This window comes from Amblyraja radiata, chromosome 3 (genome assembly GCF_010909765.2).
Source record: "Amblyraja radiata isolate CabotCenter1 chromosome 3, sAmbRad1.1.pri, whole genome shotgun sequence".
Classification (NCBI taxonomy): Eukaryota; Metazoa; Chordata; class Chondrichthyes; order Rajiformes; family Rajidae; genus Amblyraja; species Amblyraja radiata.
The window spans coordinates 73,776,157-73,803,422 of NC_045958.1; the positions used below are offsets into that span (position 1 = coordinate 73,776,157).

A 27,266-nucleotide genomic window follows, 5' to 3' on the forward strand; every position below is an offset into this window, starting at 1 on the left:
TTAGGCTAGTTCGAAATCCACCTGCTCCAAAGCATCACATCCGATGCTGGCATCCAAAAGCTGTTGCACCATTTCTCCATGCATGGCGCCCCTGCACGCCTCCTGTCAGATAACGGCAGTCAGTTCACCAGCCAGTGTTTCAAAAACTTTGCTCAATGATGGGATTTTCGCCATTTCACCAGCAGTCCTGAATTTCCACAGTCAAATGGACTCGCAGAACGAGCAGTCCGGAGCGCTAACCAATTAATAGAGCGCTCCCACCTTGCCAAATCCGATGTCTACTTGGACCTGCTCAACTTAAGGAACATTGCCGTGATCCATTACTGGGGTCTCCTGCCCAATGCCTGATGTCTTGGTAGACCCGTGTTGCCCTGCCCATGCCCCAGCAGCTGCTACAGCCACAGGTTCGTTCACCACCTGTTGTACGGAAACAACTCCAGCTGAAATGCAATGCACAGAAGTGATTTTTCGATGTCCAGCAAACCACTTAAACCTCTCTCCAGTGGGCAAGTCGTTCGCCTACAGACCGACAAGGGCTATGGCCATTTGCGTCACATCCACAGCCCTGCAAAAGAGCCGCGCCCGTACCTGGTAAGCGCCGACGGAGGGATCTACAGACGCAACCATCAACATCTCTTTCCTGTGAAGGAACTACGTCCTGCTGTCTCATATCATGATGCGACGCATCCGATTTACCCTTCTACTGTTGGACTGTCTCTTCCCTCGCGCTCTGCTAGAGCAGATCAACCGTTGGCTATGCCCCCTACGCCCTCACCACCATGCTTGGTGCCCCACTCGCCAGCTTCGCCGGGTCACCGGTCCGTTCGCCGCCTATGTCCCCGGTTATTTCGCCGGTGAAGGGAGGAGTCATGGATCTGTACCGTACGCACGCAGGATGGGTTTGTAGGCCGCCCCTTAGATACGGAGATTTCGTTTAAAACATCTGTATGTCCCTGTATGCGCTATTCACGTTTCGGGTACTGTATTGGTCAGTCATCACATAGTAACATGTTTATTCTTATAGGTCACTTTTATTTAGATGTACTTCACTTCTATTTGTACAAGGAAAGATGTAGATTGGTTACTTCACTAACTAACCAATGTAGTTCTTTATTATGAGAAGCTCCGCCTACTACACTGTTCATATTATCGCAACCCAACTTGTGCTGGCGGTCCATGCTGTTACACAGTAGAAGCAACATCCTTTCTGGGTCTTCAGGAGGATACATTTTCTTCTTTGGATACCGTGGAAGTTGCTGTGTATGTAAGAGTGCAATATACTTCCAGTGCAATAACCCTGTCTGATTATAGATGATTGGACCATGGCATTCGGTGTGAGCATCTAAAATAGTATGAGTGAGGTCAGAAGATAGACACAAAATGCTGGAGTAACTCAGTGGGACAGGTAGCATCTCTGGAGAGAAGGAACATCACTCATTCCTTCTCTCCAGAGATGCTGCCTATCCCGCTGAGTTACTCCAGTATTTGGTGTATATCTTTGGTTTAAACCAGCATCTGCAGTTCCTTCTGCCACATGCATGAGGTCAGGCTTGTCTTATGTACCTGCATCCCTGTGAGAACAAAAAGCCTAATCAGGCTCTTTGCAGAACTGTTCCCTTATCTCTCCAAGTGGTCACCATTAACGTCATGGTCCATTCATCCATCAAAGAGGTAATATACCTACTCCTGCCATTTACAAGTGTGGAGACCATCGAATTCCATTACTGGAAGAAATAGTTCCATCGGAAACCTTTGCTCTGAGAGTTTCCGCTCGAGGGTATATGAAATGACACAGATAAGTTGCTTTTAGTGCAGCATCTGAAATTACACACAGCCACTTCTATTCCATTTACAGATCACCAGCACTATTCAAGTGGCCTCTGTGTACAATGCATTTATCAGGCAGAGGCTATTGTGCAGTGTGCAGTGGCAGCTGGACTTTAGATTGCAGTTCTGCCCTACAAAGCCTATGCTTCAAGCTTCAGTGCGTCCTCTGTAGGTACTCATACAATACGATAGAACTTTATTTATCTCAGGAGGGAAATTGATCTGCCAACAATCATAAAAACACAAAATACATGAAACATGAAATGAAAGCGACGAGTGGAAAGGATTGGGGATGTGCAAAGATTGGGGAGGTGGGGAGGGGAGTCAGTCTCAGTCGACCCCATGACACAAGGGGGAGGAGTTGTAGAGTTTGAATGCCACAGGGAAGAAGGATCTCCTGTGGCGTTCTGTCCTGCATCTGGGTGGAACCAGTCTGTTGCTGAAGGTACTTCTACAGGTGGCAGGAGACAGAGTTATATCTGAAGTCTGAGGTGTAGATGGTGAACAGGAAGAGAGAGAGGACCAGCCCCTGTGTTGCCCACTACCATGTCCGATACACAGTTCTGCAGCCTGACATATTGTGGTCGTCCAGTCAGGTAGTTGATGATCCGGGACACCAATGGAGCATCCACTCGCGTCTTCGGCAATTTGCTCCATACCAGTGCAGGCCGTATGGTGTTAAAACACTGGAGAAGTCAACAAACATGACTCTCACAATGCTTCCAGGCTTATCCAAGTGAGCATAGGAACGACGGAGCAGGTGGAATGCATGGAATGAGCCAGACGGCAGAATTCACTTGTGGACATCTTGCTGCACTGGAAGATCAACAGGTTGCGAGCAGACCAAAGTGCATCTTTCACCATGTTGTTGATCTGGCAGCAGTAGTAAATGTTGATGTTTGGCTTGGTATGTGTCCCTGGGAGCCTCTGTTATACGGTTGCTTAAGATGAATCTCAACAAGGACTTTTCCATCATTTTCCAGACCTTCTTGGCAAATGTACTGTCCGCAAAGAGTTGGTCGATCATCTTGTCCACATTGCATGTGTTTTGTGGGCAGTGTGCATTTGAAGTGAGTCTCTGGCTGCACAGCAATGCGCTGACAGGGAAGACCGCTCTCACTGCCAGCCAAACATGGAGCTTGTTGGTGAGTTCTGGCAATAAGGCTATCAGCCAAATGGTTTAGACTCAAAAAGAATCAAAGTGCTGGAGTAACACCGCAGGCCGGACAGCATTTCTGGATGCTGGGCGCGTCGCTGGAACCATATTTGGATCCATCGCAAAACTGGTTTTGACAGTCTGCTTGGAAAACATCCCATGGCATCCATCGTTTCCTTCTTCTGTGGGACATTCCGTGCTGACTACTGCCTGATGGATGTGGTCAAACATGTTTTTCTGCAGATTACACTGAAGATAAGAAAATCTGATTCTGTCATAAGAGATTTCCTGTTAAGTGGCTGACGCATCAACTGCTATTTTAAGTCAAAGTTGAGTGATGCTCATATTGCTCTTTAAGCCAAGGTCCATACTTCCACAAACAGTATGTAGACTTCACTTTTGCAGAAGCGGCATCAAAAATGTAGAGCATTAGTTGACTCCACTGCTTCACACTGACTGCAATGTTTATGTATCATAAATTCAACTACACAGAAGGCAGTGATTGATTTCCTCTCTATGTATCTTGCGTATATATGGATGCCACCAATTTTGCACTTACATTTAATAGCATGACACAAAAATCTGCTATGCAATTGAATTTCTAGGTTAATTTATTATAGAAGTTGGGTTAATAATAGCAAAAAAACTTATACTTACATTTTGGAAAAATACACCCATACCAACGCTTAAAATGTGGATTATAAATATGTTGGACACAGCACATCTTGAAGAAATGCGATTCCTCCTAACAGATAAACTAGACCAATTCTTAATGAGTTGGTCTCCATTTATTGACTTCTTGGAAGCATATGGTGCAACAAAATTGTAAAAAACAACTGTTTCAGGACTGGGTGAAAGATGGTCAAGAATATAAATACTCATCTCCTATCTCCTATTTTCTACTCTTTCTCTTTCTCTTTTTTTTTTTTTTACTTCTTTTCCTCACTTTCACTCTTCCTTTTTCTTTTTCACACACTATATAAAAAAAATATATATATATTTAAAAATTTTTTTAAAAGGTGTCAAAGGGAAGTTGTGCCAAGAAGCATGAACTATTGCAAGATGCAATTGAGTTCTTCAAAAGCATAAAATCTGATGGTGGACCCCTATCACACTTCAACCCTCCAGTATTAGCTTTTCTCCATTTTACGTAAGGAACGGGATCAGAGTTCCTCTGAACTTTCTGTAGACACAAGGAAATGCAGATGCCAGTCTACAAAGTGCTGGAATAACTCAGCATATCGGGTAGCATCTTTGGAGAACATGAGTAGGTAACGTTTTTGGTCATGACCACACCTATCCATGTTCTCCAGAGATGTTGCCTGACCTGCAAAGTTACTCCAGTATTTTGTGCTTTCTCTGAACTCTCTGATGTATTCAGTTTCAAATTGTACATATGCCATATTTTAATATGTCCCTTTTCACTATACACTTATTATATAAAAATAAGTCTAAAATCTACGATCTCATTACTGGGTTCATCTATATTTTAACTTTCCAATCTGATTACCAGCTGCTCTCTTGCCCTCACATTATCCTTTGGATTGATGATGTCCTACATTCACGGACTTTTACATTTCAACATAATTTCTCAATATTTCTCAATAAAAATAAATTATATTTTTAAATGTATTGTTTAAAATCGATGCTTTTAAAAAATAGTTAGTTGCTACCTGAGGGCAAAACATAAAAACATTAAGCAATATCTTTGAATGTTATTCTTTATCTGATTCTTAAACCACCCTGCGCAATCCTAACCATAACGCTATCCAGCCGCCTCAATGCTACTGAACCACTACGGACTTTGCATTACTATGATTGCTCGATGTACTTTAGCTTTTACACTACCACAATCTCATTTTTCTTAGAAAAACTGATAATTTATTTTTGTTACATCTAATGTGCCTGCAAAGTTGCAGCTAATAAGCATTTCATTGTTCCAGTTCATATCTGATGCATGTGGCTAATGAACACACTTATAAGTAGCAGAATAATTAATTGGCTTCACTGTAAGGGATCTTACCAGTTTTGCAATGAACATTTTTCATTATCCAGGTGAATCGGCTGGGATAAGCCGAAATCACAATGTGTAGTTGACTCTGGAAAATGCAAGTTACTGGGCCAATTCCCATTGATCCAGTCATGTGCCTGATCTGCAATGCAGAGGGCTAATCATGCTGGCCAAACCCACAGGAGTTTCAGAATTCGGTGACCATGTGGGCACCTTCAGAAATGCCGGCAGTAAATTAAAATTTTATGTGAGGAAACATCTACTCTCCTGTTCCAATGGTATTATGTGATCATGATCAAAGTCCCAAACTAATGGAGCTTCCTTTGCAAGAGGTCGAAGAAAAGCCTAAGTTAATATCAGCAGACAGCTTTGTGGTTAAGCCAACTGAGAAAAGGACATTTGCAGGGATCAAAAGATGCTTAACACAGCCTTTTCATTCAATGATTTAAACTTAAGTAAGACTAGACTGTACATAACGGATAACACTGAGACAATTAACTTTGTCTCCTCGCAGTTACAAAGCCACTTATGAGACAGCAGGTCAGACTCCAGCAGCAAGGCCACCCACTTGAATGAAGAGGCCACCCATGTAGAGAGGCCAAAGCAGGCAAGCACCTTGCTGGGAGACTTAAATCCGACTTGAAAGATGAGTTATAGTGCACACCGCAAACAAAAATGTACAGGATAAAAAGGGTTTTTGGGCATGTCCAGCACTTTTCAGTTGAAATCTATGACCTACCTACAGGGTTTATGTGAAACAAGGTGACCATTTTAGAGGTTTATAAAATCATGAGGGTGGGGAAGCCTAAAACTAGAGGGCATAGGTTTAAAATGAGAGGGGAAAGTTTGAAAGAAGATCCGAGGGATAAGTTCTTTACACACAGTTTATTTAGAACAAGCAGTCAGAGGAAGTGGTAGATGTGAGTACAATTACAACGTTTAAAAGACATTTGGATAGATTCATAGATAGGAAGGATTCAGAGTGGCATTCGTCAAATGTAGGCAAATAGAATTATCTCAAGACGGCACCTCAGTCAGCATGGATAAGTTAGGCTGAAAGGCCTGATTCCACATTGTATAACACCATGACTCCATACTCAAACAAATGGTGCTGAAGTTCTGTAGACCCCCCAACCCATTTTGCTTTATCATTTAGTTTATTTATAATCCGGGTTAAACCTGCAATTCGTCCGTATATGTTTTGTTATAAACTTAAATTGTTAATTTCCAAGTATTTGTATACATTATTTACTGTTACTGTAACTTGGCCGAGATATTCTGGTGACTCCTTAAACATGCACAGGATAGAAACAAAAATGTGCTACTGATATTTGGGTCAGGGGCAAGGTACGGTGGTTAGATTGTTAATTCTGGCCAAATTGGAGAAGCCAGGACACTAAAATTGAGTAAAGGCTTCTGGGCTGCTAGGCCATTTGGTCAATTCAAATGTGCCTTCTGCAGAAATAGGACACGGTGCAGAATGGTGCCAGTTTGTCTAGAGCCTAGATAAGAGCTGCAGGAAGAGAATGGAAACATCTGCAGACCCTGACAATTAGGTGCAAATTGCATGGAATGGATTGGATGAATGCAAACCAGATATACACATTGTATCTAATGTTGCAAAGCTTTACTTTGCTAGATGTTGATTGGATTAAGTATCGAGCCTTGTCTGGGTTTCTTGCACATCAAGGCACATGTTGCGATGTTTGTTTCCTTTGAGAAGCACCGTTTGAATACATTGTATTAGTCACTGTATTATTGGGTTAGGGAAATGTTTATCATATACTGGGTTAATTGATATCTGTTATTGGACTGCAAAGAGACCACCCCCATGTGGTTCGGCCCCTCAAGGTTCGGGGACCTATAAAAGGCCGTTCCCACAAGGTCCTGTGTCGATCTTCTGGGAGAACACTTAGGACTGCATGACCTTCTGGAGTGTCTCTGCTTGAGCGAGGCTAAGAGGGCTTGATCAGGCAGATATGAGGATCGAACCTGTGGTGGTTAGGTATAGTAGTTGAACTGTAATTGTGTTTTGTCAAAATAAAGTTTCGATGCGCAAGTGCTTGACTGTGATTTTTGACTGAAACTAGACTGGGGGAAGCTTAAAACGAGTTTTTTACAGGATGTCAATGGCAAAGTAAACTCCAACTTTTTTTCCAAAAATATACTGTATTCACAAAATATACAGTTATACCATATGAGCCGCTACTTTGTTTTCATTCATTGCACAAAAGGCATTAATATACTTGTGTAAAATGTTTGCATTATCTCAATATGACCTTTAAATCATTATTTTGTACACTTAAGGTACAAAGTCAAGGTAGCACCGTCAGTGACTCTGTCCCAAAATCCCCATGATGCATTTATGTCGGGCTGATGTACAGGTTCTGAAATCCCCAAGGGAGGTTAGTTTCATTGCATTGCTGAGGTGGTACCAATTTAATTCGCATTCACAGTCATCATCTCCATGTCCTTCTGGTCTTGTAGCTTCTAGGTTGCCACTCCCGGCATCCAGCAGCTGCAGTGTGGTGTATGTTGTATTGGTCCTGGATTCGAAAAGCTAGGGTACATTGGATACAGGTACCACTACTGGATTCCCGGAACTGGTGTGCATTATATGCTGCATTGGTTCCCAGAGTTGGGGTGAATTGGACACTGCACTACTCATGGACTCAAAAGCTGGGCGTGTTGGATGCTGAAGCTGTTCCTTGACTTCCTTTGCTTTCCTACAGATTCTTGACTGAGGCATCTTTTCTGCTTCCTTTCCATTCTTTTATTTGTCGCTTTTGTTTGCATCTCGTCATCTGCTGTGTGTCTGGGAGATTTGCCACTTATCTTAGAGTTATTGGAAGACACATTTTTGCTGTTTCTTCACCCTCTGCCTGTCTTCTGTTTGTTCTACTACTTGGTCTTCCATTGATCCTGTAACTTAAGATTGTTGGCAGATAGTTTTAGATTTAGCTTTAGAGATACAGCATGGAAATAGGCCCTTCGACCCCTTGAGTACATACCGACCAGCGATCATCCATACATTAGTCCTATCCTCACACAAGGGACAATTTACAGAAGCCAATTAAACTACAAACCTTCACTCCTTTGGAATATGGGAGGAAACCGGAGCACCCAGAGAAATTCCTCGCAGTCACTTGGAGAACGTACAAACTCCATAAAGACAGCACCCACAGTCGGAATCGAATCCGGGTCTCTGGCACTGTAAGGCAGCAACTCTACTGTTGCATTTAACAACTTGCTATTGTTGAACTTTTCTTCCTTTTGCTGGTCATTTTATAGGTGAGAGGTTGTTTTACTTTATGGAAAACTTATCCAAGGATGCCTTCCATCCCCTGAATAAATCCAATCTGCAGTCGGCGGAAAGAACAGAAAGCCACACATCTGGCTCCTTGTCTCTTTCTTTCTCTTTCCTTATCTAATAAATTTATTTTTTATAAATTTATTTGTGTCTGTGTCTACCTATCCCACCAGCCATTGACTCATGACTTTACCCCTCCCCATTTCTCACCTAGTTCCACCAATTGTCTACCATTCTCTTCCTCATCCTTCCCTCTCACCTCTGCAACAGTATATTGGCTATTTCTCAACTATACGTTTATTCCTGATGTCGGGTCTCAACCCGAAACGTCGACTATCCCTTCGCTTCCACAGGTGCTGCTTGGCCTAATCTTGGTCTAATATTGTCATGTGCTCCGAGATACAGTGAAAACGTTTGTTTGCTTGCTCTTCAGTCAAATCACACAATGCATGAATACCACAATCCATACACAAATACAACAGGAGGGCAAAGGGAAAAATATTGTGCAGAATAGAGTAGGTATGTTGCAAAGCCTACCTGAAGCGTCTTTGAAAATCTGCCGCTACGGGTGTGCGCGATTTTGGCGCCGTTTAGAGGGGGCGGGTTTAAAACGCGATTTTCTCTAGGCTGTTCAAATCGAAGATGTTCAGCCTAGTTAATTATTAACGAAAAATCGCTGGAAGACCCCGTCGCAAAAGCTATTATTAGGTTTAAAGGCCTTGAATAATAGTTATAGTAGTTTAAAAATCAATCTCTAAACCCGCGACCGCCAGCAACCGCAGGGTCTCATAAAGCAGACAACTGAAGGAAGGTTGTATATTTTTACATTAAAAAGGGCTTCTAAAGATCCCTTTATACAAAGTTTAATATTGCGAGTAGCTCATTTTGGGCCCATTATATCGCGCAGTATTTTTCTGGGCATTTGAGGGCACAAATCTACCGCAATGTGAACGTTCTAAACCAGCGCGTTCCACAGAGACCGACTGGAAAGCTGATTTAAATGGGCATTTATTTACAGCAATTGAACACTGAATTCCTTCCATTTGGCCTATAAATTAATGTAAATGAGATTTTAAAATCATGTTTTATTGTGAATTATTTGTGAATATTATTTGGACATTTAGGCTATTTAAAAATGTTAATCATTTATTAAGAAATGGATAGATGTTTAGATCTAGTAATTGAAGTCTGAAATTAGCTACAATTAGGTAACTAACTAATTATATGCTTTAATTTCAGGTCATCCAAGTAAGATTATTTTATATTTGTTTCAGAATGCTTCAATCTATGATAACTGAAAATTTCATTCAGTTCTCTTAATTTTTAAGAAAGTTATGGGCTTTTGACTGTTTACGATCACAACTTTTTTGTTATGTCCATAGAAAATCAATAGGGAACAAGATGCTCATTTCCGAGTATGAAAATGGCCATAACTTTTTAAATACTTGAGATATGAAAGTGAATTAGGTGTCAAATTAAACTTATTTTTATGCTTTATCTGATGGGATAAATTACAGACTTGATTTTTTAAATCTCAAAATTTTGTAACATTGCTAAATAGAGCACTATAATGCGTCAGTGTTATGGCATTACAGCTACAGAGAAGGTGCAGTAAAAAAAAACTTCAAGGGCCGCAACGAGGCAGGTTGGGAGATTGGGACTATACCACTCACTTATGAGAGCCGGAAAGAAGCCTTTATTGAATTTGGTGACGTGCTTTCAAGCTTTTGAACTTTCCGCCTGACAGGAGAGATGAAAAAAGAGGAGGTTCAGGGCATAAATGGCTCTTGATTATATTGGCTGCTTTCCCTATGCAGTGTGAAGTCTAGATGAAGTCGATGAAAGACCAACATTCTCTCTACATGCCTCTAGTGCAGGGGTCTCCAAACTATGGCCCGCGGGTCACATTCGGACCTCCACAAGATTTAATCCGGCCCGCAGCAAGCTCTGAACACGTTCCGTGCGGCGGGCTATTTAAAAGGTTCTGTGGCAGCGCAGCTTTAGAGATACAGCGCGGAAACAGGCCCTTCAGCCAACGAACCGATGCCCATACGCACAAGCTCTATCCTACATACACTCGGGACAAATTCAATGTGTGTTTGTGTCTGTGTCTGTCTGTGTGCGTGTGTCTGTCTGTGTGTGGGTCTGTGTGCGTGTGTCTGTCTGCGTGTGGGTCTGTGTGTGTGTGTGGGTCGGTTATCGGGTCTATGTGTCTGTGTGTTTTGGTATGTTGGAGTCCACGTGTGCGTTTCTGTGTCAGTGTGCGTGTGTATGTCACTGTGTGTGTGTGTTTTCTTCTTACGTATGCCTAAAGTCGTGGGACAGCTTGTACTATTTGATCTTATTTGTTTGTGCAGGTCGGGTTGATTGCATTTGTCGAAACAGGGTGGACCACGTGGAGGTTGCAATCTGTGTGTGTCAGTGTGTGTCACTGTGTGTGTGTGTCAGTGTGACATTTCTTTATTTTTTCCAACAGCCCGTAAACATTTGCCAATATATAATGTGGCCCTCATGCTGAAAAGTTTGGAGGCCTCTGCACTAGTGAGAGTGGTTTTCCATTTAAGAGTGCAGCCAAGAGTCTGGATTCACAAAAGGGGCAGACTGAGTAAGCGACACAGGTTTCCTTTTCTGAAGGAGATTAGTAAACCAGACAGGGTTTTATAACAAAGGTAGAGAGTGCTGGAGGCACTCGGAAAGACAAGCAGAGTCAGTGGGGACAGAATATACTTTGGATCAAGGACCCTTCATCAAAACTGAAACAGTGAAAGAATAAGTGGGTTTTAAGTTGGAGAGAGGGGGAAGGTGGAGGGAATAGAGGGAATGACTACAATAGAGTGCAGACCAAACCTATACAGATAATAATTGCTTTAAAAAAAGTAGCAAAGTGTGGCCTCAGACAGATAGGATGTCTGCATTGGAATGTATCAAGGCCTTTCTCCATCATTTGAACTCTACAGCTGCTCTACCAGTCCTCACCACAAATATCTTGGGGATCACAATTGCCCAGTAAATTGCCTGATGGCTGCAAAGACATGGAGGTGGTGAGCAAGAATTCAGCACCCGTCTGAAGCTGATGCACTAATTGCAAGTTTCAACTAAGGTTTGCAGGAGTGATTCTCCCCTGCAGCAAACGCATTGAGGAGTGCACTCCATTTCACTTGCACAAATAATGACGGAGATATTGTAGAATCTTAAATTAACTCAGGGCAGAGTTGCACCTATGAAGAGCAACTCCATGTTCCACCATCCACACTCATTGTTGTCCATGATCCTTCCATTGGCTGCAATGTGTGACACCGAGCAAATGGATGTCAGCAACTCAACAAGGCTTTCTCAGTAGAATACTGAAAAGCCTTGGCCTCCACCATTTACACAAACAAGGACCACAATCACACATGTACCTGTCAACTTCAGGCCCTGCCCAGCTTCCGACTCAATCCTGACCTGGATCATTGCAACTCATCCTCAATTATTCCTTTTTGGTGATGTTTGAACTGCCTAAAAAAACCACGGATGATCCTGCAGTACAAAAACTGCAGTGGGTCAAGTAGGAGATACCTCTGGGAATTGAGAATAATCATTAAATGCTGACCTCCCAATCATAGCCATGCCTTTGTGTGTGATTAAAAAGAACACAATTGCACTTCTTTGGTAGCTTATGGGTCTTTTTCTTGTTCTCTTTCTTCATTCCCTTTTTTTTTCTCTCTTTTTTTCCTTTTTTCCCTTTTTTTTAATTTAGGTTATAATGTTAAAAATGAAGCTGTACAATAATTGTATAACTGTTATGTCGATCGTCTTATCCCTGTTCATTTGCTTCTAATAAAATTAATTCAATAAATAAATAAGTAAATAGAAATAACACAATTCAATGGTTCAATGGTACTTCATTGTCACATGTACCGAGGTAAGTGAAATTCATTTATTCCATACAGTTCAGTAAAAATATTACTGCACACAAGCATAAACTTAATTAAGTGTATAAGGATAGTACACTGAGACAGTGTACAAGAGTCACCATGTTTTGCTGTTTTGCAATTCAATTCCAAGTTGTTGTAAATGTAGAGTTCTTAACATGGCCTGTTGACCTGTTGTCCTGGCGACGTTGCATTGTTGTCCTGGCCAAGCAAAGTTGTTGGTGTCCTCCACCGCTGCCCTAAAATAATATAATTCCTATCTTGACACTTTTGTAACTGATCACCTCTGTGTTTTCTTGAATACGACAAGAAGCAAGCAAGTGAACATGTCAAATGTGCCATAGCTAATTAGTTCAGTACAGTTTAGAGATACAGTGAGGAAACAGGCCATTTGGCCCACCGAGTCCACGCCGACCAGCGATCCCTGTACATGTGCACAATGCTATGTTATAGGGACGATTTACAATCTTTACTGAAGCTAATTAACCTACAAACCTGTGACAATATAGCAACGTTACAAAATTTTGAGATTTAAAAAATCAAGTCTGCAATTTATCCCATCAGATAAAGCATAAAATGAAGTTTAATTTGACACCTAACTCACTTTCATATCTTCAGTATTTAAAAAGTTATGGCCATTTTCATACTCGAAAATAAGCATCTTGTTCCCTATTGCTTTTCCATTGACTTAACTCAAAGTTGTGATCGAGGATAGTCAAAAGGCCATAAATTTCTTAAAAATTAAGAGAACTGAATGAAATTTTCAGTTATTATAGATTGAAGCATTCTGAAACAAATATAAAACAATCTTACTTGGATGACCTGAAATTAAAGCATATAATTAGTTAGTTACTTAATTGTAGCTAATTACAAAATTGACCGTTGTGACTAAATAGTAATAAACATCCAGAAAATTCAAAAATGTGATATTCTCAAGATCAGAACTTTAATATTATTGTATTATATGCTGTAAGTCTGTTATAGATAGGTAAATAATTTACAATTTCTAGCAAAAGACCAAGTCTTTATGGAGAAGATCAGCTGCTAGCTGGTACATTGGCATATCAAAATCAGTAGCATCATCATACTCCTCAGATTGCAACCAATAAGCAACTCTGTACACCTTGTTTTTCCTCAACTTTTCAATTTTGGCATTGTAAACTACAAGTTTTTGCTCTTCATACCATGCATGACATGCCTTTCTGCCCACTACTTTCCCATTAAGAATGTCCTGTAGATCATCACATTTGGAGTAGTCCAAATTCGGATAATCTTTGCAAAATGCTGTTTAAATCAGTCTCTTTCAATTTTTTTCCTAGTTTTTTCCTCTCTTTCGTGTCCCAGGCATGCTCCTTGCCTTTCTGTCGCTTGATCAAGTCAAGTCAAGTCAAGTCAAGTCAAGTCAAGTTTATTTGTCACATACACATACGAGATGTGCAGTGAAATGAAAGTGGCAATGCTCGCAGACTTTTGTGCAAAAGAGAAAACCAAACAACCAAACAAACTATAAACACAATCATAACACACATATTCTTTTACATAATAAATAATGGAAGGAAAAACGTTCAGTAGAGTTAGTCCCTGGTGAGATAGGCGTTTACAGTCCGAATGGCCTCTGGGAAGAAACTCCTTCTCAACCTCTCCGTTCTCACCGCATGGCAATGGAGGCGTTTGCCTGACCGTAGCAGCTGGAACAGTCCGTTGCAGGGGTGGAAGGGGTCTCTCATGATATTGTTGGCTCTGGAGTTGCACCTCCTGATGTATAGTTCCTGCAGGGGGGCAAGTGAAGTTCCCATAGTGCGTTCGGCCGAACGCACTACTCTCTGCAGAGCCTTCTTGTCCTTGGCAGAGCAATTCCCAAACCAGATGGTAATGTTCCCGGACAAGATGCTTTCCACCGCCACTGCGTAGAAGCACTGGAGGATCCTCGGAGACACTCTGAATTTCCTCAATTGCCTGAGGTGGTAAAGGCGCTGCCTTGCCTTACTCACGAGTGCTGAGGCGTGTGATGCCCATGTCATATCCTCGGAGATGTGGACTCCCAGATATTTAAAACAGTTCACCCTATCCACAGGATCCCCATTTATCCTCAATGGAGTGTACGTCCTCGGATGATGTGCCCTCCTAAAGTCCATGATCAGCTCCTTCGTTTTTTTGATGTTCAAGAGGAGGCTGTTATCCTGGCACCAGAGTGCTAGACCAGCCACCTCCTCCCGGTAGGCCTTCTCGTCGTTGTCTGAGATCAGGCCCACCACCACAGTGTCACCACAGTGTTGATGATTTCTGCTCTCAATTCCTTCTGTTTTTTCTTCCTTCTGTTCATCTGCACTCTCCCCCATGTCACTGCCTTACAGAGCACCTCCTCCCTATGATGCTCCTCGAGATTATCAAGGTAATTGACTGTTCTATTCTTGCAGGCCCGCATCCTATATGACAAATAACACATGGTGGCATTGGGAGATTTCTGTTTCGATGAGCTAAACATCCCCATTATCTCCTCCGCATCAATGTTGTGTGATCTTGCTGATGCAGTCTCCTCCATCAGTTTCTCAGTTACATCAAGTTCAAAGTATTTACTATACTGCCTCTCCAACACAGTGATAATAATAATAATAATAATAAATTTTATTTAATGGGCGCCTTTCAGACATCTTATATTGCTCATGACTTGAGAATTAAGGGACTGAAGTTTAGGGGTAACATGAGGGGGAACTTCTTTACTCAGAGAGTGGTAGCTGTGTGGAATGAGCTTCCAGTGAAGGTGGTGGAGGCAGGTTCGTTTTTATCATTTAAAAATAAATTGGATAGTTATATGGATGGGAAAGGAATGGAGGGTTATGGTCTGAGCGCAGGTATATGGGACTAGGGGAGATTATGTGTTCGGCACGGACTAGAGGGGTCGAGATGGCCTGTTTCCGTGCTGTAATTGTTATATGGTTATCTCAAGGACACCTTACATAGTAATCGGAACATATAATCGGAATATAACAAGTAATAAAGACATCACAGAGACACAAATTAAAAACAGAATTCAATCCAAAAACAGAAAATAAAAACACAGTGTGAAGAGGGAGCAGCGGCAGCCAAAGCGCGCCAGCGTCCACTCTCTCTTCACGGCAGCCATGACAGTGATGACAGCTTGAAGACAGCTCCTCATCTTTGAACTGAATTGTGGATGTACTGGTAGCTCCCGAAGTTTTGTCAATGTGGCATTAAGATGTACCTCCTCACCGAAGAAATCTTCCCTTGCCAATATCAAGTTGTCTGGATTTTCTGTGGCTTCCTTTAGAGCAGCAATCACTCCTTTAACCACTTTGATGCCATCAACATGGTTGTTCTGATTCTGGCTTGAAGTGTAGAAGCGCTTCATCCAAGGCCCAGTCAGATATTTGCCCAGTAAGCCCAATATCTGAAGTTCTACTTTTGCTTCAGCCTGGGTGAAGTCATGGAGGATGGCGCTTCTCAACCCCCCACAGGATGTTCCGCTATTCAGCAGGGCAACAAAGTTATCATAATGTTCTATGAGCTTGCCACTAATATGAAACAGTATGTGCAATCTGTTGCCACGGTACCGTGGGAGGACACCTCGGGGGATGTTCCTGTCATCCAGAAATGTGACAAATCCTTTTGGGATCCCCTTTTCCATTTGCTCATCTGCAGAATGGCCTTTATTGCTAGACAGTCTTTCCCAAACAAGAATTGTCCTCCAGATTATTTCTGCATTTTGAGGGCTGTGCGATGGAGTCAAGAGGATGCAAGTGGCAGTAGAGCTCATTCAAAGATTTACCCCACTTACTACTCACAATCCTAATAGCAGCATGATTAGCTGCACACCTGTCACTCATTGTGTTTGAAATGTTGATTATGTTTTGCCTGGTATCTTGAAAATCTGCTTGCTCATTGAAATAAATGTAAGTTTTACACAAATTGTCAACTGTTTCGCTAATATGTTGTGCAGAGTCCTCAGCAGTCCCACCAGCCAATTCATCGACTGCTGCAGAAAGACATTTGTCTCTGGTGGTGAAGTGTACACTGTTAATGTGGGTCTCTTTCTGGGTGGTTGCATCAAAACCCACAGTCAAACCCTTTGTTGCTAGGAGCATCTCTGCTGTTTGCAACTCAGCAATAGCCCCCAATTCTCGAGCAATAACTTCAACTGCACTGCGTCGAGGAACATGATCCAGATGAAGTCCACTCCGCTTGTAGAACTGGCTTATCAGGATTGGAATGTTTGCTGTGGGAGTTTTGTTTACAATACAGTCAAACACATGCATCCTTGTTGTTGAGGAGTAAGTTTTCTGGCCCACCTTTGCCTTGACAATACTGGCAGCCTGCAGAGTTTCGATTGTTTCTTTGAGGACAAGAATGTCAAATTCGAGGTGTCTCACATCCTCTTCCCTGTCCTTTAAATTTTCATGAACTTTTCTGTACTGGTGAATTGAAACAGTTTACCTCTTTTCCTTACTGCCACAAAACTTCAGCAATTGTCTGTGTGCTTTTTTAAGTCTCAAAAGCTCTGCCTTGGTTTCAGCAAGCTCTTGTGCAAAGGTTTTCCCACGTAATTTGGTTTTGAGTTCCTGAATCTTTCTGTTCTTTAAATCTATTTGGTTTTGCTTTCTCTTTAAGGCTTGATTAACTACACGTTTGGGAGTTTTCAACCGTGCCCTAAGTTCACTGATCTTTGTGTGATACTTTATTGTAAGAGCAGCCCTGGATTCGGACAGAAAGTTCAGTCTTTTCTTCAATTTCTGTTTCCTTGGTGAAAGACTTAGAAATTCTCTTCTACATCTTGTTGAAACACTAGATGTCAATGGCATTGGTTCAGGTGAGGCAGCAGCTGTCGTTCGCATTACTAGATTCAGTGGAGGATGCAGACTATGACTGTCATCTCCCATGTCCTCAGTGTCTTGAAATATGGGCACTTGGCTTTCAGCTGATGTCAAGGATTCAGGATCTTGAGCACCAGACGGTGGAATGTCATCTAAAGTAATGTGTTGACTACCTTCTGGAAGTTTAAAAGTTTCATCACAAATTTTCATAAATGCTCCAAGTTCCTTGGGATTGGTGAGTTTTTTAAACTTAAGCAAAGTCCGGTTTACGAGAGCCTTCACTCTTAAGTTAACAGCACCAAATGAATAGCCTTCTGCATCCGACAAAGAGAAATGTGAACTCAGCGATTTCTCTGTTTCAGACAGACTTTTTCCAAACGAGGTATACAAGTACAAGATGTGTCCATTTTTAAGATCCCTCTTAGACTCGGGCATGACAGAGAAATTCACTTCAAGTTGAACTCTAGCCAAGAGTGGAACTCGCTATCAAAACATGGAGGGGACGAGGGACACAATTTTTTGCCGGCTGTGCGCGCATGCGTACACTCACACACGCACGCGCGAGGCTTTGGAGGCTCAATCCAGCGCTAAATGGAGCTCAACTCTGCCTGTCTCACTGGGTTAACATTCAAGCCCTGTATGGACTGACGGGACATCTGCGCTGCTTCTCCGCGCTGGCCATATTTCCCGCAAGCCCAGGCAGGTTAACCTGGCAGGACAGGCAGAGTTGAGCTGGGTTTAGTTTGTCTGCGCTGGCTGTGGCCCTGGAGGCGCTGTGCCCATCTGACTCCCGACCTCTCTGGATTGGGGAGGGGGGCGCTCGGGACAGCGCCGGAGAGCCGGCCGGGATCGATCCTGCCTGCGGATGAGGCGCAGGTCTGTGCCACGTCTCCCTCCTCCAATCGCCACACTCTATCCTCAGTCCAGCTCCCCCCCCCCTCCCCCCACTCCTCCCTCCTCCAATCATCGCGCCCTCGATCATCAGTCCCACCCCCACTGTCTCACGGAAAGTGGAGATTTTAAAATACAGATCACAAAATCTTGGGGGGGATGTCCCGCACCTCTCAAAACTTGGGGGGACGGACGTGTCCCCTCTGGCCCCCCCGGGTTTTCCGCCCCTGACTAGCTATGCCTGTCTGGGCTTTTGGATTGACAATTTTGCATTTCTTCTTTGGAGACATCTGTTTATAATGTAAATTAAAAAAAACACTGAACAGCATTAACAGCAACAAGTTATTATTTGCAGTTTTAGAAAAAAAAGGTAGAAATGATAAAGTTAAACGCTAAAACAAATAGTAAATACCCAACAAGAAATTCATATTCATCAGTTTCATCTAAATTCAATTACTAGATCTAAACATCTATACATTTCTTAAGAAAAGGTTAACAGGTTGTGAGGTTCACTACGAGAACTTCAAGAGCCTGAATGCTGTTAGCGAGGCTGGCTCATTACTCAAGAGATACTAAGATGTCCTTGACGACGAAAGACCTGGGAGACTGCCTGGCAAGGTCAAGTTGGTAACTAGGACGGATGATGTGACCCCATCACAGTGTTCTGCAAAGCCGGTACCTGTAGCCATGAAAGAGAAGGTCAGGAATGGCATCATGAAGCTGGTCGAGCAGGACATCTTGACTAAAGTCGAAGAACCAACTGGATGGTGTAGCAGGCTGGTCGTTACGGAGAAAAAGGACAGCACAGAGTTGAGGTTCTGCATAGATCCTAGACCCCTCAGCAAAGTCCTGAAAAGGGAGATCCACAGACTACCAGTCATAGAGGATGTACTCCCTGAGCTGTCCAAGGTGAAGATTTTATCCAAATTCGATCTGAAGTCAGGATATCTCCACTGCGAACCAGATGAGGAGAGCAGTTTCCTAACAACCATGAACACCCCTTTTGGGAGATATCGCTGGAAGAGGTTGCCATTTGGACTGAAAGTAAGTGCAGAGATCTTCCAGAAGAAGCTGCAACAAGCCATAGAAGGATTAAAGGGAGTGGAATGTGTTGCAGATGACATCATCCTATTCGGAGTAGGGGACACCAGAGAAGATGCAGAAAGGAATCATGATGCAAGACTGCAAGATCTTCTTCAGCGATGCAGAGACAGAAGCATCAAGCTGAACCGGAAGAAGTCGGTAGTGAAAACAATGTGTATCACATTTCTAGGACATATAATTACAGATTGTGGCCTGAAACCAGATCCGAAGAAGATCCAAGCTATCCTAGAGATGCCCAACCTGACCAATCCAACAGAAATCCTAAGGTTACAAGGCAGTGTAAACTACTTGGCAAGATTCCTGCCAATGTCGTCGGACACATTCGAGCCTTTGAGGAGATTGACCCACAAAGAAGCAGAGTGGGAATGGTCATCAGAACATGACATGGCAATGTCAAAGAGCAAGGAGCTGTTGATAATGGCACCTATCCTGGCATACTACACACCAGACGAACAGCTGACCATAAAATGTGATGCAAGCAAGGCAGGTCTAGGTGCAACACTTATGCAGAAAGGACAAACACTGTCCTATGTGAGTCGAGCATTGATGCCAATCGAGCAGAGATATGCTCAGATTGAAAAGGAGGCACTAGCAATAGTGTTTGCCCTCGAGCGCTTCCATCACTACACCTACGGACAGAGAATGATCGTTGAGAGTGACCACAAGTCACTGGAAGTCATAGTCAAAAAGCCTCTGCATACAGCACCAAGACGTCTCCAGGGCATTATGATGAGGATGCTACACTATGACATCAAGATCAAGTGGGTAAAGGGAAAAGACATGCATCTAGCAGATATGCTGACCCGAGCATAGCTCCCTGACACCACAGGATCAACCAGATTCACTGATGTCAAAGTAGTTGAGTCCTTGAGCATGGGAGAGGACAAGGTCAAACGCATCCAAGCCCACACCAGATAAGACATAACACTACAACCAGTTAAGAGAGTAATCCAAAATGGATGGCCAGATCACAAGGCAGAAGTTCCAGAGGCATGCATCTTCTGGCCAAGTGAACTCTAATGTGAAACAGTTCATTTCAAACTGTGAAGCCTGCAAGATGTATGAACAACAGAATCAGAAAGAAACTCTGATGCGCCATGACCTCCCAGATCGGCCAAGGGAGAAAGTGGGATCCGGTATGTTTGAACTTGAGGGAAAGTACTATTTAATTACAGTGGACTATCTATCTAATTTCTGGGAGATAGACTGTGCGACCTGAGCAGCAGGACAATCATTGTGAAACTCAAGAGCCAATTTGCAAGATACAGAATTCTCAGCACCGTGGTAAATGATAACGGGACACAGTTCTCAAGGAATTTGCCAAATTTGCCAGGAAATGGGAATTTGACCACTACACAATTTCTCCAAGACATAGCCAAGCTAACGGTAAGGTGGAATCGCCAGTCAAGGCAGCTAAGCGAGTGCTGAAGAAAACCAATCACTTCAAGACAGATGTTTGCTTGACAATACTGGAATTGCGCAACACCCCTGCGTTAGGGTTGAACAGTAGTCCTGCACAAAGACTACATGGAAGGAGAACAAGGACGACACTTTCAACTACATCTAACCTCCTCAAACCACGTGGTGCTGATTTACTCACAGAAGAGAGGAAAAAGATGAATTTGCAAGGAAAACAGTCAAAAATCTACAACTGACATGCCAAGGATCTGCCAATCCTGGAAGAAGGTAATGTCGTAAGAAAGCATGTGAACATTAGTTTATGTTATTGAAATGTCACGTGTGACTATGATTGAAATTATGAAATAAGACAGAACAGTTGTTTTATTCTGTTAAGTTAAACCATATTACTACGGTGTAATATTTTGAAAAGTGTTTAAGTTTATTTTCTTTTGGGATTGTTGGAAATGTAATCCCAAAATGTCAAAAAGGAAAGGATGTGACAATATCCATGTAATTTATGCATATGAGCTGTGCTCATTCTCGCACATGCTCAGTAAACGAGTCAGTGATCTTTGACTTCGAAATAAATAATTCCTGTTTTTGATTCCAACATGAGTGTGTGTGCAGCCATCTTTCTCTGTATATTATGTGCTAGCTTACTTATTTTACAAGTGGACAGATATCAAAACAAAACCTGTAAGTCTTTGGAATGTGGGAGGAAACCGGAGCACCCGGAGAAAACCCACGCAGTCTCGGGAAGAACATAGAAACTCCGTACAGACAGCACTTGTAGTCAGGATTGAACCCGGGTCTCTATCGCTGTAAGGCAGCAACTCTACCGCTGCACCACCATGCTTTTATTATATTTTATTACATTAAAATATAATATTCACATTTCACATTTGTGCATTCCCTTGTTGCCACATGCTTCTTCCTAGTTGAATTCTGGTGCTCAGAGATCTCGGTTGCTCCAAAGAAACTGATGCAGGGTTGCCTATTCAGGGAGCAGGCTGGAGTGAAAAGCATCTTTGAGAAAATCTAGCCTAAAGAACATGAGAAAGAGAGAGCCGTAGAGAAACAGGTCCCTTGCTCACCGTTTCTACCAATCATTGAGCACCTTTCATTGCACTAATCCATTCATTGGCTTTTTTCCCCAAGGTAGAAGATTCTAAAATCAGAAGGTATAAGCTAAAGGTGAGAGGGGAGAAATTTCAGAGGTACCTCAAGGACAATTTTATTCACTCAGAAGGTAGTGCGTATCAGGAACAAGCTGCAGGCAAAGATATTGAAGCAGATAGTTACAACTTTAAAAATATATTTGGACCGATAATTGGATAGAAACAAAGAAACATAGAAAATAGGTGCAGGAGCAGGCCATTCGGCCCTTCGAGCCTGCACCGCCATTCAATATGATCATGGCTGATCATCCAACTCAGTATCCTGTACCTGCCTTCTCTCCATACTCCCTGATCCTTCTAGCCACATGGGCCACATCTAACTCCCTCTGAAATATAGCCAATGAACTGGCCTCAACTACTTTCGGTGGCAGAGAATTCCACAGATTCACCACTGTGTGAAAAATTTTTTTCTCATCTTGGCTCTAAAAGACTTCCCTCTTATCCTTAAACTGTGACCCCTTGTTCAGGACTTCCCCAACATCGGGAACAATCTTCTTGCATCTAGCCTGTCCAACCCCTTAAGAATTTTGTAAGTTTCTATAAGACCCCCCCTCAATCTTCTAAATTCTAGCGAGTACAAGCCAAGTCTATCCAGTCCTTCTTCATATGAAAGTCCTGCCATCCCAGGAATCAGTCTGGTGAACCTTCTCTGTACTCCCTCTATGGCAAGAATGTCTTTCCTCAGATTAGGAGACCAAAACTGTACGCAAGTAGAACCTCCCTGCTCCTATACTCAAATCCTTTTGCTATGAATGCTAACATACCATTTGGTTTCTTCACTGCCTGCTGCACCTGCATGCCTACTTTCAATGACTGGTGTACCATGACACCCAGGTCTCGTTGCATCTCCCCTTTTCCTAATCGGCCACCATTCAGATAATAATCTACTTTCCTGTTCTTGCCACCAAAGTGGATAACCTCACTTTTATCCACATTATACTGCATCTACCATACATTTGCCCACTCACCCAACCTATCCAAGTCACCTTGCAGCCTCCCAGCATCCTCCTCACAGCTAACACTGTCCCCCAGCTTCGTGTCATCCGCAAACTTGGAGATGTTGCATTCAATTCCCTCGTCCAAATCATTGATATATATTGTCAATAGCTGGGGTCCCAGCACTGAGCCTTGCGGTACTACACTAGTCACTGCCTGCCATTCTGAAAAGGACCCGTTTACTCCTACTCTTTGCTTCCTGTCTGCCAGCCAGTTCTCTATCCACATCAATACTGAACCCCCAAAACCCGTGTGCTTTAAGTTTGCATACTAATCTCTTATGTGGGACCTTGTCGAAAGCCTTCTGAAAGTCCAGATACAACACATCCACTGGTTCTCCCTTATCCACTCTACTGCAGTTACATAATTGACTGCAAGGGACCTATATTTGTTTTAACTAATCTTTTTCTCTTCACATATCTATAAAAGCTTTTGCAGTCAGTTTTTATGTTCCCTGCCAGTTTTCTTTCATAATCTATTTTCTCTTTCCTAATTAAGCCCTTTGTCCTCCTCTGCTGGACTCTGAATTTCTCCCAGTCCTCTGTTAGGCTGCTTTTTCTGGCTAATTTGTATGCTTTGTCCTTTGTTTTGATACTGATTTCCCTTGTTATCCACAGGTGCACTACCTTCCCTGATTTATTCTTTTGCCAAACTGGGATGAACAATTGTTGTAGTTCATCCATGTGGTCTTTAAATGCCTTCCATTGCATATCCACCGTCAACCCTTTAAGAATCAATTGCCAGTCTATCTTGGCCAATTCACGTCTCATCCCCTCAAAGTTACCTTTCTTTAAGTTCAGAACCCTTGTTTCTGAATTAATTATGTCACTCTCCATCCTAATGAAGAACTCAACCATATTCAACTCAACGTCACTCTTGCCCAAGAGCCCACGCACAACAAGACTGCTAACTAACCCTTCCTCATTACTCAATACCCAGTCTAGAATAGCCTGCTCTCTCGTTGGTTCCTCTACATGTTGGTTTAGAAAACTATCCCACATACATTCCAATAAATCCTCTTCCTCAGCACCCCTGCCAATTTGATTTACGCAATCTATATGTAGATTGAAGTCACCCATTATAGGAAGGGGTTGGAGGGTTATGCCCCACCCCCAATTCTACCACTCATCAACAAACTGTGGGCAATTTACAGTGACTAACAGGCACACACAGGTGTGAGAGAACTCTGGAGCAAAGTATATGATCACAGGAAGAACATGCAAGTAAGGCCTTCGACAAGGTTCCTCATGGAAGGTTGGTTAAGAAGGTTCAACTGTTGGGTATAAATGCAGGAGTAGCAAGATGGATTCAACAGTGGCTGAATGGGAGACGCCAGAGGGTAATGGTGGATGGCTGTTTGTCGGGTTGGAGGCAGGTGACTAGTGGGGTGCCTCAGGGATCTGTGTTGGGTCCTTTGTTGTTTGTCATGTACATCAATGATCTGGATGAAGGTGTGGTAAATTGGATTAGTAAGTATGCAGATGATACCAACATACTGGAGTATGGTGTACAATTTTGGTCGCCCAATTATAGGAAGGATGTCAACAAAATAGAGAGAGTACAGAGGAGATTTACTAGAATGTTGCCTGGGTTTCAACAACTAAGTTACAGAGAAAGGTTGAATAAATTAGGTCTTTATTCTCTGGAGCGCAGAAGGTTAAGGGGGGACTTGATAGAGGTCTTTAAAATGATGAGAGGGATAGACAGAGTTGATGTGGACAAGCTTTTCCCTTTGAGAATAGGGAAGATTCAAACAAGAGGACATGACTTCAGAATTAAGGGACAGAAGTTTAGGGGTAACATGAGGGGGAACTTCTTTACTCAGAGAGTGGTAGCGGTGTGGAATGAGCTTCCAGTGGAAGTGGTGGAGGCAGGTTCGTTGGTATCATTTAAAAATAAATTGGATAGGCATATGGATGAGAAGGGAATGGAGGGTTATGATATGAGTGCAGGCAGGTGGGACTAAGGGAAAATAATTGTTCGGCACGGACTTGTAGGGCCGAGATGGCCTGTTTCCGTGCTGTAATTGTTATATGTTATATGTTATATGCAAACTCCACACAAAACTAGAGGTCAGGATTAAACCCCAATCCCTGGAGTTATGAGGCAGCAAATGTACCTGCTGCATCACTACCAAACTCAGATATAGGTCATCTGGCCACTCATCTCTGCTCCACCATTCAGTAAGACCTGTGAAAGATTAAAGTGGGTAAATGGTAGTGCAGAGTTAGTATTTGCAGTCAGACCCATCATTACCTTATTAAATGGCAGAGCAGGTTCAAGGAACCTAGTAGCTGACTCCTGCTACTAATTTGTGTGTGTACGTTCTTGTATCCACCTTTACATGTGTAGGAAAGAACTGCAGATGCTGGTTTAAATCGAAGGTAGACACAAAATGCTGGAGTAACTCAGCGGGACAGGTAGCATCTCTGGAGGGGAAGAACTGCAGATGCTGGTTTCAATCTCCTACAGAGATGCTGCCTGTCCCGCTGAGTTACTCCAGCATTTTGTGTCATCCACCTTTACATGTCCAGGTCAGCAACAAACAAGTGAGCTGCCTGCTATCTCGCTATCTTTTCACTTAATGTTACCCAGTGTACACAGTGCTTCAGCAGTGTTTGTCAGCTGGGAGACTCTCCACTTTAAGAGGTTAGGGCTAGGCATGACTTCAATCTGTACATGTTCATACCAATTATTGTGCATAACTCTGTAACTTGCTCCCAGTTTTTCTGCAGTTCAGCAAAAAAACCATGATGAGCAATGTTTAAGTGCACAGATCATTACAAAATGTTGCGCACAAAAATTTGCAGAGTGAAGAATGAATTAACTAATGCAAGTATTACCATTTCAGCACATGATTGCCAAGGGGAATGCATTTCTATATTTACCATCTCTTTAATACTTAATGCCCAATTAAGACCTGAAAAAAATCGACTCCCTACTTGCCAAAACATTAAGGAATCATACGTGTATTCACATCACCCAATTAATATCAAGTCAGTTCCAGACTTCTTCCTCCCATCCTGGGAATGAGCATCCAATACAAATTTCTCTTCCTCGAACTGGATCACATTGATTCATGCTGGTAAAATTGGGCAGAGCCCCCTGATCAGAACATCCAAGTTGACGCCCCATGTAGATACAATTTTGAAATCATCTTGTCAAACAAGTTTTGTCAAATGAATTGATGTACATTGAAAATAGAAAATAAATATTGTATTTCTCATTTTATAAGTGATACATGTTCAGGCCAGTTGAGGAACACTGGGTTGGGCTGCGTTTTGTAGAGTAGCACTCATTTGATAATAAACCATGCAGAACGAGATGACTGCACCTGCCTTTTCTCACTTTGCATGTTAAGTGAAGTTTGACTGGCTTTATACATGAGCAGCCTTATGGAACGCTTAATTCTAATCAGTTGATTCAGTATTTTCTTAACAAAAACCTGTCAGCATAGCTTTCAGTTTCTGGTCTTCCATATTAATATCTCATCATGTCAGGTTTATTGGTGTTAAAGAATCGTCTCAATAAAGCCATGTGTTTTCCAATGGGATTAATCTTTCATCTTTGGGCTTTAGTATGTTGCTAGGAATTGCTGAGTTGTGATTGACCTCAAATAATCTAAAAGCAAAACAATCTAAACAGCTGCGCCATACCACACCACAGGGAGGACGTGAACTGGGCCCCACAATCGGTAGTAATATCTGAAGGGACCCCGAAACGAGTGATCCAATTGGAGACCATAGCGCGTGCACAAGCCTCAGCGGAGGTATCAGTTAACCGTATTGCCTCCGCCCACCTGGTGAACCTATCTCCGATAGTTAGCAAGTGAGTGGCCCCACGCGAACATGGCAAGGGACCCACAAGGTCAACACAGAAGTGCAGGAACCTGCCGTCTGGAACAGCGAAATCCTGCACAGGCGGGCGCACAAGCCTCTGCACCTTGGAAGTCTGGCAGGGGATACAAGAGCTGCGACCTGCTTTGACAACCTGTGCCAGATGAACTTGGAAGCAACCAGGGCAGAGGTGGTGCGGATAGATGGGTGAGCTAGGCTGTGGATGGTGTCGAAAATCCGATGCCTCCAGGCAATCGGGATGATCGGGCGGGCTTTACCCGTTGAGACATCACAAATGACTCGCACGCCAGCTTGAGACCCAATTCAGCATTGCGGTAATCCTCCATGCCGGCGTCGGCCCTTTGGGCTGCTGCCAGCTCCGCATAATCCACACCTAGGTTTAAAGCGGAAACCTCAGGGACTGCCGAATGGGATAGCGTGTCGGCCACAACGTTCAGCTTCCCCATCACATGCCGAGTGTCAGAAGTGAACTCGGATATGTAGGCAAGGTGCCGCTGTTGCCTGGCAGACCAGGGGTTGGACACCTTCTTCAAAGCGAGCCTGAGCGGCTTGTGGTCCGTGAATGCGGTAAACGCGCGGCCCATCTAGGAATCAACTGATTAGAAATGTTGGATCACTAGGTAAAGTGCTAGGAGCTCCCGATCGAAAGTGCTGTACTTGATCTCCGGGCCCACAGCTGCCTGCTGAAAAACGCCAGCGGCAGCCAGCGGTTACCCACCCGCTGCTTGAGGACAGCACCCACCGGGACGTTCGACGCGTCCATGCTGAGAGCTGTGAGGGCCGATGCCCTAG

General features: G+C 43.0%; 1 long non-coding RNA gene across 1 annotated transcript in view; it reads right to left on the minus strand.

The window, feature by feature from the left end:
• Positions 1 to 15,354: 15,354 nt before the first annotated feature.
• The window catches only part of LOC116971144, a 30,654-nt gene continuing 18,742 nt past the window's right edge, over positions 15,355 to 27,266 (minus strand). The window contains exon 3 of the long non-coding RNA XR_004411421.1: positions 15,355 to 15,775. This is a non-coding gene — a long non-coding RNA (uncharacterized LOC116971144). The remainder of the gene's footprint in view (positions 15,776 to 27,266) is intronic.